We start from the raw sequence: 14,894 nt of genomic DNA, 5'->3' as shown, positions 1-14,894 counted from the left end.
CTCCGGGATTATAGGAGTGCACCACTGTGACTGGTCCTAATTTCATTTTTACAGTATATAAAACACAACTTTTAAAAAATGTTCATTTTTTAATCCTGATATTTTTCCAAATGTTGAAATTTAATTTAAAATTTAAAAACTAGTCTAAGTAATTGTATTAATTTTTATGGATTTCTTAGGATTTTCTGCATCCAAGAACATACAAGATCCTGTTTTCTGCAAAAGAATGCAATTACTTTTCCTTTCTAATCTTAATGTCGATAATTCATCTTTATGCCGATCTCCAGAGTTAGATAAGAACATTATACAGATGAGGGAATTTCACTCCAGAGAGGTTATCTTCGTTGTCTGAGATCACTTAGCCAAGAAGTGAGTACTTGAGGACCAGAGCAGAGGTCCTGCCTCCAGCCCCACCCCTCTGCATGTTTACCAGGCTACCTCCGAGTGGTAGAGGCTGAATCCGGGAGACAATGGAAGGCCTATATTCCTGCAGTGCTCCTATTGTCTTCCTTGGTTACAAGAAGCCAGGGAGCAGAATGTACATTTCCCAAACATCTCCTGTATTTTTGCGCTGTGCTCAGTGCTACCCACCTTCAAATGTGATCCTCAAAAACCCTGCAAGGCAGTCACAGTTGTTCTCAGTTGACAGATGAGAACTTAAATTACTTGTTCAAGATCACAGAACTCATCAATGGAAGAACTGAAAAGCCTGGGCTCCTTTCATGACCTTGTGCTGCCTCCTCCCTCCTGCTTCCAAGGAAGGGCTGCTCAGGGCAGCGCTGTCCTGTGCAGCCGTCTGTGCCTCGGGCGGTGATCCTGCCACACGCACATCCCTGGTGCGCGAGTCTCGGCCTTTCCAGGCTTCCTCCAGACTGAGCAACCTCATGGCTAACTATTTTTTAAACCCTCCTTTGTGTGTTTCAATGGACAATGTGAACAATAAGCGCTTCTGGGGTTGAATATAAAAGAGAGGATTCAACCTCAGACACTTAGCTACTTATATCACATCGCCAAGGCTACACAGTTGTGAGAGACGGTTTGAACAGGGCTCTTTTGATAAGCCACATCTGGGATGCTGACCCAGACCACCAAGAGGCAGCTCTGGTGTGGTTGCTCCTGATTGTACTTGGTTATGGGGACTGGATGCAAGGGTGGTCCTTACATCCCTCCCAACCTGCCTCTTGCTCCCTGACACTTTTGTAGGAACTCAGTAAATGTCTTTTTTTGCTTTTGCTTTAAAGTTACTTGTACGTGTTTTATACTAAATAGTTAACCGTGTCCTTCCCCACCCCATCCCCTAAGAGAAAGAGAATTCCTGCTGCCAATCTATCAAGGGTGATGATTTTAGTCTTAACAGCAGATGAAAAATCCAAATGAAAGTGACAAAGGTCACCTCAGAGCTGGCTTTACAGTTCTCTTCACCCTCTTCTCCCCAGTGCCAGACCACACCCAACCAAGGATAGGTAATAAGATCCCAAAGCAGGAATGGGTGTCATTAAGTCTTTTACAAATACTATCAAATATTACAAGAGGCAAGTAGACACTGAATGAATTCTTACAGTTTACCTTTTCAGGAAATTCCAGATTGGTGAGTAGCTCAGCACTCTGAAGGCTTAAAACAACTTCTTCTGTATTGCCCAAGAGATTTTAGGTTTGGGAGTTTAAGCCAATTATAACCCAGAGTCTGGAAAAGTCCTCAGAAAGAGCAGCTCCCCCAGGCGACTTGGTGTGAGGTAGAAGGTATCCTGTGTTAGCTGAGCTACTTCCAGGTGGTTTCGTGGTCAGCAGGAGAATATGAATTTTTTAATAACATGAAATAAAAAGGCAATGCTTCTGCCAAAACAAGATTACTTTGTATTTGACTTAGCCATGTTTTATACGCTCTTAGTTCATTGCCAAATCCAACCCTTCAACCCGTCTCTGGAACTGCCTTCCTATCTACATTCCCATGCAGATCCTGGGCTGCTCACCTCTTCTGTCTCTTGAAGATCTTCCTATGAGGAAAGCTGTGGCATCTGAACGTAAGGGGCTCCAGTTCGAGTCTGGGCTAAAGAGATAGCTGAATTTTGTTTTTTCAGAAAAAAAGCATTTTGGACTTAAGCTTCTTTTCTAAACTAATGAGGGGACTGAGGACTCCAAGGAGTGAATTCAAATGTTATTGCAGAACCCTCTTTTGGTTCGACTCTTTGGATCACTCCTGTCTGTTTCCTCTTGCATCTTTCTGATTTTTGCTTCTGTCCACAGAAAGGCAGGGCTGCTGCTTGCCCCTATGCCCTTCGTCCAGCCATTGCCACTGAACTGAACCAGAACTCAGCGTAGGGTAGCAAAGGACATCTGTGTTTCTACAATTATTTTTAAAGCACGAATTCAGTTCTCCTTAAGACTCAAAGTTATGATTTAAAAAGAGGGAAAATGACCTGGTTTGAGGTAGGATTTTGGAGGGGAGGGTTAGCAACCTAGTCCAGAAATTTCTATTTAGAATCACCTCCTTCACTACCAATGTCCCTGAGGGTCAAAGTTTAATTCTTTTTGGGAAATAGCTAATGGACTCCATCCTTCTCTGGTCCACAAAAGAGTAACCCCTACCTAGAGTCATGGCAGTCAAGGAGAGCTGCAGAGATAAGAAATCCCCTGGTGTAGACACAAGGAACCATTTATTACAGGAACTCCCAACCATTCCCCTAGCTTAGCCCTGCTCTCTCGGCAGCTGAGAGAGAGCCTCTGAGTTCTGTGACTCAGCCCTGACACAGACTGACAGATCAGAGCCGAGGGGCTACCCTGGGGGGTCACAAATGGAAAGTTCAGGATATTAAATTTTAAGAGAATGGCAAATATATTTGCTTGCTTAATGACCTTTTCTGTCATTTTACCTCCTAACCATCTTTTTAGATCTATTTAATTTCAAATCTAAGTGCTAATAAGGCCAGAGTTTAACTTGTACCTGGAAACTGGTCCCTCTTCTGGTTGATTACAACAGATGAAATGCAAAAATAGCTGTGAGTAGCCGTTCAGCACTCTGAAGGCTTCAAACAATTTAACAATGAACCTCACATTTGTGGGTTTATGAGGTCTCAATTTGAAATAATCTTCGCCTGTTTTATTGGCAATACGTTTTCTTGATTTTCTTCTCCTGGGAATTTCTCCTTAAACTAAACAGATCCTAAATTTTCAGAGCTTGGGGACAATTTGACATCAGCTCTCACATGTGGCTTCTTCTGAACTCGCTTTACCTCTTCCATTGAGACACCCTTCCGTGGATCCACGGAGGCTATTCCTAGTAACCTCCAGCTAACGCAGAGTAGCAACATGGAAACTTCCAGTCAAGTGCCCACCCGCAATGCAAGTAGCGCATGGTTCCCAGAACTTTAGATAATACTGGGGAAGGGGGTCATGAAACAGCAGCTGGTGAAGAAATTACCTTCTTTGCTTGGAACACAAACCTAGGACAATGTTTGATTTTGATAAATAGAGTGGATTTGGTGTTTTTTTTTTTAAATGTTTGCTTTCTAAGTCTTGGAATTTACCCCACAGAAGCCAATCTCAGGTAATATTTTCTTAAGGAGACACCACTAGGAAAGACTTCAGACACGATGTAAACCAAGACTTGACTTCTAGAATTGAAACATAAACACAAGAATATGAGCAAAAGACCCCTGGGTTTGTTCAACCGATGGTCATGTTACATTCTCTCCTGGTTTGGTCTTCTAGAAGAGTATGCCCCTTTAAAGTTAGCATAAAGGGACTTGTAACAAGATATTTTTGCTTCCATAAACGATCTATTATTGATTCTAGCATCCAATAATCAATCTTATTTTCATTAAAGAATGAGTGTTCCATGAGAGGAGGGACTTTATCTTGTCCCAAGCTGTATCCCAGCTCCTGGATGAGTCCTGGCTTGTGCATTCATGAAACAATATTTTCAGAGTGTTTTCTGTGTGGACATAATAGGCATATCAGTGTTCATCATTCATTCATTGATTCAAAAAATATCTACTGTCTTCTGAATCCTGGAGATTCAAATGAACAAAGCAAAGTTTTTACTCTCTTGAAACTTAATTCTTACACAATGCTACAGACAGATAAATAGTCACAGATAATTAATGTCAGGTGGTTATACAGTCCCAGGATCTATTTTCTCTTTTTTGCTGTACTTGGGGGTTGAACCCAGGGACTCAGGTAACACTCTACCATTGAGCTACCTTCTCATTCTTTTTTTTTTTTTTAAGACAGGTCTTACTAAGTTTCCCAGGTTGGCCTTGAGTTTACAATCCTCCTGCCTCAGCCTCCCACGTAGCTAGATAGTAGGCGTGAGCCACCATGCCCAGCCCAGGTGATATTACATTCTATAGAAAAAGTTAGAGAAAGTAAAGGGCACAAAGAGTGATCAGAAAGTGCTGCTTTATAAAGGGTGGTCTGGAAATGCCTTTCTGATAAGATGTACTTTGAGCAGAGACCTGAAGAGAGTAAGGGAGTTGGCCACGTAGATATCTGAGAACAAAGCATGCCACTTGGAGGGGAGCAGAAATGGTAAAGTCACATGCTTGGGATTGTTGGAAGAACAGCCAGGAGCCAGCCTAGCTACAGAAGAAAGGAGAGTGGCCGATGAGGTCCTAGAGATAACAAGCAGTATGGTGGCCATGACAATGTGCTTCCCAGATCTTCTGCTACAGGAAAGAGAGTTAATGGACAGTCCCCTCTGTTGCCCCACTGAGTTCACCGTGTTGGTGCCAAAGCCTCACTTCTCCCAGGCTTAACTGAGCAGCGACTGAAGAATGTGGGGGTCTAGTGCAGACCCACTCCTCTAATCAGTGACTTTGGCTCGAGGATCTCCATCAGTCAGACTGGAATTTCCCTAGAATTCCAGATGCCCTCTCTAGACATTCTCTTCCTTCCCCAACTCCTTTCACAAATGTCAGCTCTCCACAAATGTGATTTTCCTGCCTGCTCCTGCTTCCTCCACTTTATCTGCAGCAGGTGCAATCAAGGTCCTGCACGTGTCTCACAAGGCCAAGGCCCAGATTCTGCCTTTTTGCCCTCTTGTTTCTCCTGAGGCAACTGCTTTCAGGGTTTGGGCAGAAAAGAGGATGTGTTGATAATTCTGTCCTAGACTTTGATGTTTTCATAGCCCTGTGCTAATCCTCATGACTAAAGATTCTCATTCACTTTGAAAAAGGTTCAGTGAACTCTAGCAGTTTTTTCTACAGACCCCGCCAACCTGAGAATGAGTGCCCAGGGTAACAGCACTCATCACGCCTAGCTCGAGGCCCTATCCTGTAGGCACTTAGAGCTCTGATACTTGGCAAAGTCTTCAGCTTCCCGCAGCTCAGTGCAGAGGGAGATGTGATCTCCATGGCCCCATAAAGAGGCTGCATGGAAACTGCTTAAAAGCCCTACCCCACATCTCCTGCTCCCCTAATGGCCTTGAGCAGGGCTTTTAACTTCTCTGGGCTTCCATCTGCTCACCCATAAAAAATAAAGATAAATGATGTACTAATTATACACGATGAGAGAATTCAACAAATAATGCTGAGAACACACTCTGTATCCTAGTTGGTGTAGACTTAGTATTTGAAAGCTGTTAGCTGTGATGGTGAAGATAATGCTTGGAAAGGCCTTGGTTGGATGGCCAAGGCTGCTGCTACAGGCAGATTCCTAGCTCCACTGCTTACCAACTGCGTGACCTTGGGATCGACTCAAGGTCTCAAGTCTCTGTTCAATGGCGACAGTAACGGCATGTGGCTTCATAAGACTGTTTTGTATGGACTGGTTTTTCCAACTATCTTTCTCCTCCTTCATCTCTTACCCCCGACTCCTGCATATACACCTCCTTCTTTAGTGGACATCTGATTCTGTCCCACTGAGGGACAAGATGACATTAGTGTGAGGTGATGGGTGACAGCAGATTTGGTCCAGGTCTTCCAATCCCATGCTCTTTTTTCATTTGCTATCCTGCTTCTTTCCACCTTTTGGGGTGGGAATTTAGACCATCCTTGCTATAAGAAGGACTCCTTCTTGTCAACACTTCAGCACAAGAGCTCATCTCGAGTTTTCCAGTCGTTAGTAGGGCTTCCATTGAGAGAGAATGTCTAGTTTCTTCACATATTGACAACTTACAGATTCCCATCCTAGTGAGGGCTTTGCTTTTCTCTCAATGATGTGATAAATTGCCCTCCTCTGCAATGGTGGCCCCCAAAGAAGGCTTTTCTGCCATTTGACAGAACCCCTGACATCAACTCAATAGAGCTTTAGAAGAGAAGACAGCAGGGAAGGTGTGATTTCTCCATTAATGGAAATAATAGCTTCCTTCAATTCACTAATTATTATGCAATTAATTTACATAGATTAGCTCTCTAATCATCCCTGTGAGAGGAAAAAATAGCATGCGACATGTTTTCCTCACTGATTTTTAAGGGGGAGTGGATTCTAGTTTGCTGAGGCAGGGAGATGGGTGTGGGTTTGCAGATTTGGAAAGTGGAATCGGGACAGCATTGAAGACCTCTACCAAAGAAAAGAGAAGCTGAGAGGTTTGGGGGACCTCGGGGAATTGGGGATTGATCTAGAGGGCAAGGAGCCAGCAACCACAGGTGAGAATTGTGGGGTGAAGGGTCCTAGGAACCGCGAGGCCAAGAGAAGAGACTGGGAAACTATGTGTAATGGGGGATTTAGAGTCACGGCTGTTTCCAGTGGATTCTTAGGAAATCTTCAGGAAAGTGGACATCGCTCACTGGTGCTTTTGTGTGAGTCAGTCACTTCCAGTCAGTGCACTGAAGTGGTGCTTTCTGATTCAAAGTCATCATGGGGGGGAACGAGACAGCAAGCAGAGTTAGCAAGGGCATGGCTTACGATGCAGAAACTGGGAGCCCCTCAAGGTGATTGGTGGCACCGGGGTTTGATATGGAGCTCCGTTGATTCAAGGCCTGTGCATTTATATACTTTGCTAAATGGTCCAAAGTGCACTGTGATCCAAACATTTCCCCTTGAGTGTCCCCTGGTTAGATCTCAGAACACATACAGCAATAAACGCAAGCATATAGGCTCTATTTTTAAGATAATATTTTAGGAATGGGGATTTAACTCAGTGGTAGAGCACTTGGTCTTCATGTGGAAGACCCTGTGTTCAATCCAGGGTCTATTATTCAATTGAATAATATTTTAAGATACTTTTAGGGTGCAAGTTAAATGTAAATTGGCTCTAATCCTGGCTCTGTCAATTACTGTTAGGGGAAGCTTAGAAAACTTAGAAATTTACTTCACCTGAGCCTTGGTTCTTTAATATGTAAAATGTCTGCTAATAATGTGAGCATATAATGAAGTCATTCTGCAAATCTCTCAGCACAGTACTTGGCACATAGTAAAAGTTGCTGTTCTTATATGGTTATTATTATGTTTGCAAATACTTGCATATTTCATTAGCTTGGCATAGAATTAAAGCATGAAGATCTAATCTGTTTTGGAGTTGATCAGTTGATTGGTTGATTGATACTCTTATTTATTTTAAAAAAGAAAATGATTAGGCCCTCTTCTTTGTGCTGGGGATTGAATTGAGGGGCACTCGACTGAGCCACATTCCTAGGCCTACTTTTGTATTTTATTTAGAGACAGGGTCTCACTGAGTTGCTTAGCACCTCACTTTTGCTGAGGCTGTCTTTGAACTCGAGATCCTGCTGTCTCAGCCTTCTTAGTCGCTCAGGTTACAGGCATGTGCCTGATTAGGCCCTCTTCTGGGAGCTTCTACTATTCAGTAGAGCTGGTTCTTTAGATTTTTCCCTTTCTTGCCTAACTCATCCTAATTTCTAACTCAGTTAAATTTTCACCAGAGTCTGAACCTTCTCATCTCTTTTCCTCTGAGTTATGATGATTATAATCTGCAGGATCCCCAGACTTGATCCACTAAGTGTCCTCCATGGAGTGGATCACCAACCAGTCCCTCACTTCTTCTTTGTCCTGTCCTTCTGGAATTTTCCACATATAGCCTGGGGTGACATTTCTCACACTGTAAAAGCCCAGAAGGTTGGGATCACCCCCTGCTAACCTTAGTACTGTGTCTTGACCACAACAGACACCCAGAAACGGGTGAATGTTTAAACCAGAGTGCCTCCAAAGCCCTTTTCAATTTGACTCTGTGATTTGAGTAGAAGATTCCCACTGCCACTTGCCAACACCCAAGTAAGAAAACTGCTTTCTACTTCCTTAGACATTTTCAGACTCTTTAGATTTAGCCACCCCTTTGGGAGAATGATGGAATCCCAGAGTACAGTGCTAAGCCCCAGCTAGGCGTAGACAGAAAATGCATAATGAAGACAACACCTCGGGCCTTCTTGTCATATAATTCATATTTCCAGCCCAAGTACTTCTGCCTCAACTGCCTGAGAAAGCTTGGAGATGGAAACCTGCATCCCTAAATAGTCTAAATGCACTGGATAGTGGTTACATCCCCAGCCCCCACCTACCTCTCCAATATTAGCTGCCATTTCCCATCTCTGCCAGACCACCCTCCTCCTGTCCTGCAAAGGTGCCGAGTTGCATGTCTCTTCTGTCTGCCAAGAATACTCTTGTCCTACCAGGATTCAGCATGTCTGCCTCTCTGTCATCATCTTTGCTGCAACTCAAGTGTCACCTCACTCCTCTCTGTAGCCTTCCCGGGTCCCCAGACCCAAGGCAGCACCTCAGGCATGTACCCCAGCCCTCTGTTTCACCCTCCTCATACCATTCTCTACATTTCTACTAACTTCCATGTTTATTAATTGTCTTCTCCTATCAGCAACCAAACCACTTGAGGGCAGGAATTCTGTCTGTCTTGCTCCCTGCTCCATCCTAGCACCTAAAACTGTTCCTGATATACAAGAGGTCTAAAAAAAAATTAGATATTTCTTAACAAGCTATATGAACAAGTCTTCAAATAACCCTCTATACCAATATATCTATTTATTTTACCTAGGCAAGCAGTAGAGTTCAAATACTCTGAATTTCTTCTTTTTAAAATGACTTAGATGAAACTATGGTAAATGATCATCATTTGGGATGTGTGTGTTTTATAACACTTACTCCTTAATGAATTCATTTTTTCACCGCTGTAGATGATACATTCCAAAGAGAGATGCTATAAAAATCCCCTACCTGCTCCTTTTACAGTGTACCACTGATGCTCACCCATCAAGTGGTGTGCCCCCTTTATGCATAGACGACCTTTATGATGATAGATATAGTAAAAGTGATGCTCTGTGATTTTTGGATCTAGATCATAGAGATATGCCAGGTATTTTCTCCTTGTTCTCTTGGGCTGCTTCACCTTGGAAGCTGTCTTCCATACTGAGCAGCCAGGTGGAGAGGCCACATGTAGGTATAGCAGCTAATGGCCCAGCTAAGGTCCCCTCCAGCTTCCAGAGCAATGGCCTGCAGACACTTCCAGTCCTCTGTCATCCCCAGCCTTTGAGCTGCCCTATTAGTAGAGAAGAGCTTCACCTTCTAGCCCTTGCCCATATCACAGATGTGTGAGCTCAGTAAATGACTGTTGTTATTTTAAGCTATTAAGGTTTGAGGTTGTTTACCACACAGCAATAGGCCACGGAGGCACGCCCTTACTTTGGTGTGGGAGATACACAGTTTATAGAAATCCCCAAAGGAATTTTCCTATCTCCAGAAAAAAGCTTCACTTACAAGGGAGAGATTCTTCGACCCTTCTAGAAGGATCAAATGTAGGCAATGATCTCCAGTGGATTGTAAAACCATCGGGTAAAGATTGGTGGGAAACTTTCTATGAAGGATTAGGGTGACACAGTCTGAACCCACTGACCTATCTTACTGGGCAATTTTTTGGGGGGTACCAGGGATTAAACCCAGGAGCACTTAATCACTGAGCCACATTCCCCAACCCATTTGTTATTTTTAATTTTGAGACAGGGTGTCACTAAGTTGCTTAGAGCCTTGCTAAATTGCTCAGGCTGGCTTTGAATGTGCAATCCTGCTTTAGCTTCCTGAGCCATTATTGGGTTATTTTTAAAAGGATGAGGGGACAGTGAACAGGGAGCAGAATCAGATAATACTAAGGAATGATGATGGTGCACTTTGTGAAGTGTGATAACAACAGACTATATTTTTGTGAAAAGTCCCTCAGTGTTGGAGATAGACACAGAGGTATTTGTGATTTAAATGAGGTCTGGGATTTGCTTTAAAAAAATATGATGGGGTGGGGAGAAGGACATATAAAAACTATCTAGAAGGACAAAGGGTACCAGGTTCTTTTTTGATATTTATCCTTCTGTTGTGTATACTTGAAAATTTCCGTAATAGAGAATTTTAAAGCTCCATCTAAGCTCTTTTGCAGAAGTCAACTTAGGTTAATGGCACTTTTAACACAAATTAAGGTGTGAGATTTGCCTGGGGTGAGTGGGCTTTGGAGGAAGGAACAAGCCAGACTGCAGAGGCCTGGAGCTCAGAGCTGTTCACAGTTGAAGGCCAGGGCCTTGGTCTCCAGTGGATTTAAATGGCTCCTCAACAGCCAGAAGCCAGGCCAGGTGCTGTGAGCTCAGAAAGAAGAGGCAAAACTGCCAGAGATGGTCACTGAGCTTTTGTGATAGCTGCAGGCAGATGAGGCCAGGATGAGGTAATGGGGCAAGGGACTGGATTCTAGCATGTGCTGCTTCAGGATGTGAGAAGACTCTGGTGGCTCTTGCTAATGGAACAGAAGTCACAGCTGGTTAATGATGAACAGAACTGAAGACGTCAGTTCCAGGACTCCCTCTGCACCTCCGTCCCTGCTGCTTCCTTCCTGTTGCCATCATTACTGCCTGGGCTCCCCTCTCCAGGGAGCATGTCTTTATACTGGGGATGCTTCTTTCCAGCTTGGCCACAAGGAGGATGGAGTCATCCAGCGTAAGGAACGTAAAGGCGGGGCTTGGACTCACATGGGCTTGGACTCACATGGGCTTGGACTCACATGGGCTGGACCCTGGAGCAATCCTCACCCTGGGCCCATCCTCTGCCTCCTTACTATAGCCAGAGAAATCGGGTCATATAAGTTGCTGAGTGAGCCTGGTGTGGGGTGGAAGTAGAATTTCCAAGGAACAGCAGTAGCTGCTCTTAGAAGGACAAAAGGGTACCAGAAGTTAGATGTCTGCTGCAGTGGATAATTACAAATCGGAGTATAAAAAAAAATTCATTGATTTTAACCCAAAGAGAAATGAGGATGTGTGTGTGGGGGGGGGGGGGCGATAATAAAAAACCAAATAAGAAGCAAAAGCCCTAAAAATGGGAAACAAAGCAAGGATTAGGATGGAGGTGAGTGGAGTATGAGAATGAGGATGTGCAAGCTCAACACTACACTCAAAACTAGTACAGTCCAGACATGACCAGGGATCCTCATTTCACAGGTGGAAGGGTTCAGTTTGCTGCTGTGACTAAAGGGGGCCATTCTGATGTCGTGGCCGCCTGCCCCTGGCCCGGCCACTGTATTTATTCTTGACATGTTGAGCGTATTCACAAACACCTTTAAGAATTCTGGGATCCCTGTGGAGTCTTCAAAGGGGGAAACATGCATCCTGGACTCAAGGTTGACCCAGCCCCGCGCCAGGGAGAGGTGGCGAGTGGTGAGATTATTTTAATCGCCAGTAGAGGGCAGTGCAGGCCAGGCATGTCCCAGGCTCAGGAAGGGCTCTTTCCGGATGGTCCTGAACCTTATGGTCAATTTCTTCTAAGTCTAGGATGTGCTCCTTTGCAACCTTTCTAGCTTCCTTGCCCCTGACCAAGGCAGATTCCGAGTAGTGCTTCTTTGCTTTTCCTACAAGGGAATTTGAGAATTTGCCTTAGGAGATGGTGTGTAAATAGCATGTGAGAAATACACCGCCCAGCCTCATCCTCCCTAGAAACCATCAAAAAGTGCATACTATTTGATAAGGCTGTCCTTTAAAGGGGATATAGACGTTGGTGTGTATTTCCAAGGGATTGTGATGCCCCCGGACACCATGCTAAGGTTTCACCTACCTGAAATCATTTAACTGGGCTGGAAGGTATGATGACAGTCATTTTTCAAGTGGGAAAACTGGGTTGGAGGTGTAGTTAAGTGACAGAGTGCTTACCGAGCATCTGTGAGGCCTGAGGTTGATTCCCAGCACCCTAAAAATAAAAAAGGAATAATCTTTCTCAAATGAGGAAGCTGAGCACTGGTGAATGGCAGATATAGAATTCCAATGCCCAAATATTGGGCTTCAATATTTGCTTTACTATGAGGCTGGGGTTATGGATCAGTGGTAGAACACTTGCCTAGCATGTGTGAGGCGCTGGGTTCAATTCTCAGTACCACATACAAATAAATACAATAAAGTCCATCAACAACTAAAAAATATTTTTAAAATATATTTGTTCTACTGGGCCGCATGCTTCTCACAGGTCATGAAATCCTGCCAGTTCTCATTTTACCTGATGCTTCTATTTTTTTAACTCAAAAAGCTTTACCTTTTCCAGTGGCGTCTACTGCTTTCGACTGGGAAACTATCAATACATCACAAAGATACTTCTCACACCTAGCAAAGTGATGAAGTGCTCATTTGGGTTACTTTTTTATCCCTGAGGCAAATTATCTTCCAACACATTTTACATATGCTGAGAGCACCCAAGGAGGTTGATATACACAAATCATTAAGGGAAGTGCAGCGTCTACTCCAAGTACATCCATTTATGTACTGATTGCTGCTGATCATTGATTGGGGCATGTGGCTGTGGCCACAGTGACAATGTTATCTACAGTAATGTCTTTAATTCTCATGCCTTGGGAAGCTGGTCTCACCTTATGGGTACTTCTGGCCCAAGCCTATGAACTCAGACAGGCCAGCATCATACCTACGTCACACATTCTAGTAACAACAAACAGAACCAACCACACTGACAAAAATGAGTTTTCTTTAAAAATATATAGGGTGCAGCAGTAACTGGAACAACAATTAAAGCTCTACATGTTTATGTTAGAAAAAGTATTTTAAAACTAAATAATCCATAGATTTTTCAATGATGAAGAAATTTGCCTTAAGATTCCCAGAATTACCCTTCCAGCTGAAGGAAAAACAACAAAAAAGGCCCAAAATATATGAATGTTGTCTCCCCACCTCTGCCAAATTGAAAAGCTTCATGATTCACAGTGAACTGGGTAGTGTCTTGCTTCTGTAGTGACAATTAACTAACAATTAACATCTAGCTAACCAAGTCGAAGCACCGTTCTGGTCATGCCAATCTGGATACCAATGGCAAATAAGCACACACACAAAAAAAAAAACAACCAAACAACAACAACAACAAACCTAGGGGACACTCAATCTCACAGTGAGATTTTAGGATGCTTAAAATAATAATTTAAAAAAGCATTAAATGTGAACAAGTGCTACAGTCTGAATATTTATATCTCTTCAAAATGTCCATATCCCAGTTCATGGTGACAGGAGGTGAAGCCTTTGGTTGCAGATGAAGTCTGGAGGACAAAACCCTCATAAATAGGATCAGTGAGTGTCCTTACAAAAAAGACTGGAGAGAGACCTCTTGCCCCTTTCCCCATGTGAACTGGAAGTGACAAAGTTGCCTGTGAGGGCACAAACCCTCATCAGATGGTGAATCTGCTGTTCCTTGATTTTGGACTTCCCAGCCTTCCTAACTGTGAGAAATGAAGTTCTGCTGTTTACAAGCTAAAAGAGAAAAGGAGAAGGAGGAGGAGAATGGGGATGGACTGTGTGCTTTCTTCCACTTCTTATCAAAACAAAGGAGAGGAGGGTTTGGGTCCATTGGTTGGTTCACACTGGATGCAGCCATTGAAGTTACTGTTTCTCCACACTCCTACACTGCTGGGGTTGATCATTCTCTATCAATTTCTGCCATTCGTGGGATCTACCATTTGGTATCTGGTCCCATTGCCATTCCAGATTCTACAGCAGTTGAAAATCTTGATTGGAGAATGTGGCTTGGATCCAAGACCTAATTGCACTTCTTTTCTACAGAATTAAACTCCCTATCCTTACCCACCTCTTGCCTTGGTCACAGGGAGGAGGAGGACTCCAACAGTCCTTCTGCCCTTGGTGTAAAAAGAATTCCAGTCCTGGGTGATTTTATGGGAAAAGAATGGCAAAGGGGCTCCCCCCAGCTGCAGCCAGCCAGTAGTGGAGGGGCTGGAGCCTGGTTGCTTGTTTATGTGTTTTTTTGCCAGTCACCAACTACATTAGTGTGAGGCCCACAGCCAACCATATGTCCCTGTGTGAGAGAGTGAGAGGTGGGGAAGATGGAAGCTTCATGACAGCAGGAGGACCAAGGCGCTTCCAATGTTAGCTAAATTCCATGTGTGCACATAGAAACACTCAAAATAAGAAATTTCTCCTTCCAGACATCTACCATCTTTCAAAAAGCCCCCCCCCCAAAAAAAAGCCCCTCAATAAAATGGAATGTGTCTCCAAAGAAATTCCATTTTACATGTACTCATTAATTCTTCTCCAACTTTGCATTGAGGTGAGGATGGATCAGATTATCTGGAAACTTCTTTGAGCTTTGACAGAAGTGAGCTTTCCAAAAGTAAAGTAGCTCAAATCAAAACTTATCTTTTTGTCTTTACTCAGGGGAGTGATTTTTGCTTCTTTTCCTGTATTCTAGGTGTTAAGGAATTGCACCCGGTTAGTAGGTGCTGCAGAAAAATAAAACTTAAAAAAAATTTTTTTAAGTCCAATGACCTCAAAATTATGAGCATTAAAGTCTCTAATCAAAAATATGTCCCCTTTTAACATTTTGGGGTTATTTTTGCTGCACTCCCTCCACTTCACACTATAATCAAAGCCTGTTACCTCGGTCTTGCAATATTTGTGACTCAGAGTCTAAACATGACTGTGTCTGGCACATACATCAGTAGTTGCTTTTAAAGATGTGCAAAT

At 43.4% G+C, this 14,894-nt stretch overlaps 1 protein-coding gene across 1 annotated transcript in view; it reads left to right on the top strand.

Moving 5' to 3' along the window:
- Positions 1-14,894, top strand: part of Enpp6 (ectonucleotide pyrophosphatase/phosphodiesterase 6) — a 102,803-nt gene that overhangs the window by 21,317 nt on the left and 66,592 nt on the right. The gene's annotated exons all lie outside the window — the stretch shown is intronic.

This window comes from Callospermophilus lateralis, chromosome 4 (assembly GCF_048772815.1).
Source record: "Callospermophilus lateralis isolate mCalLat2 chromosome 4, mCalLat2.hap1, whole genome shotgun sequence".
Lineage (NCBI taxonomy): Eukaryota > Metazoa > Chordata > Mammalia > Rodentia > Sciuridae > Callospermophilus > Callospermophilus lateralis.
Note: the sequence above shows the minus strand (reverse complement) of the source record. Positions and strands in the feature narration are given on the sequence as shown.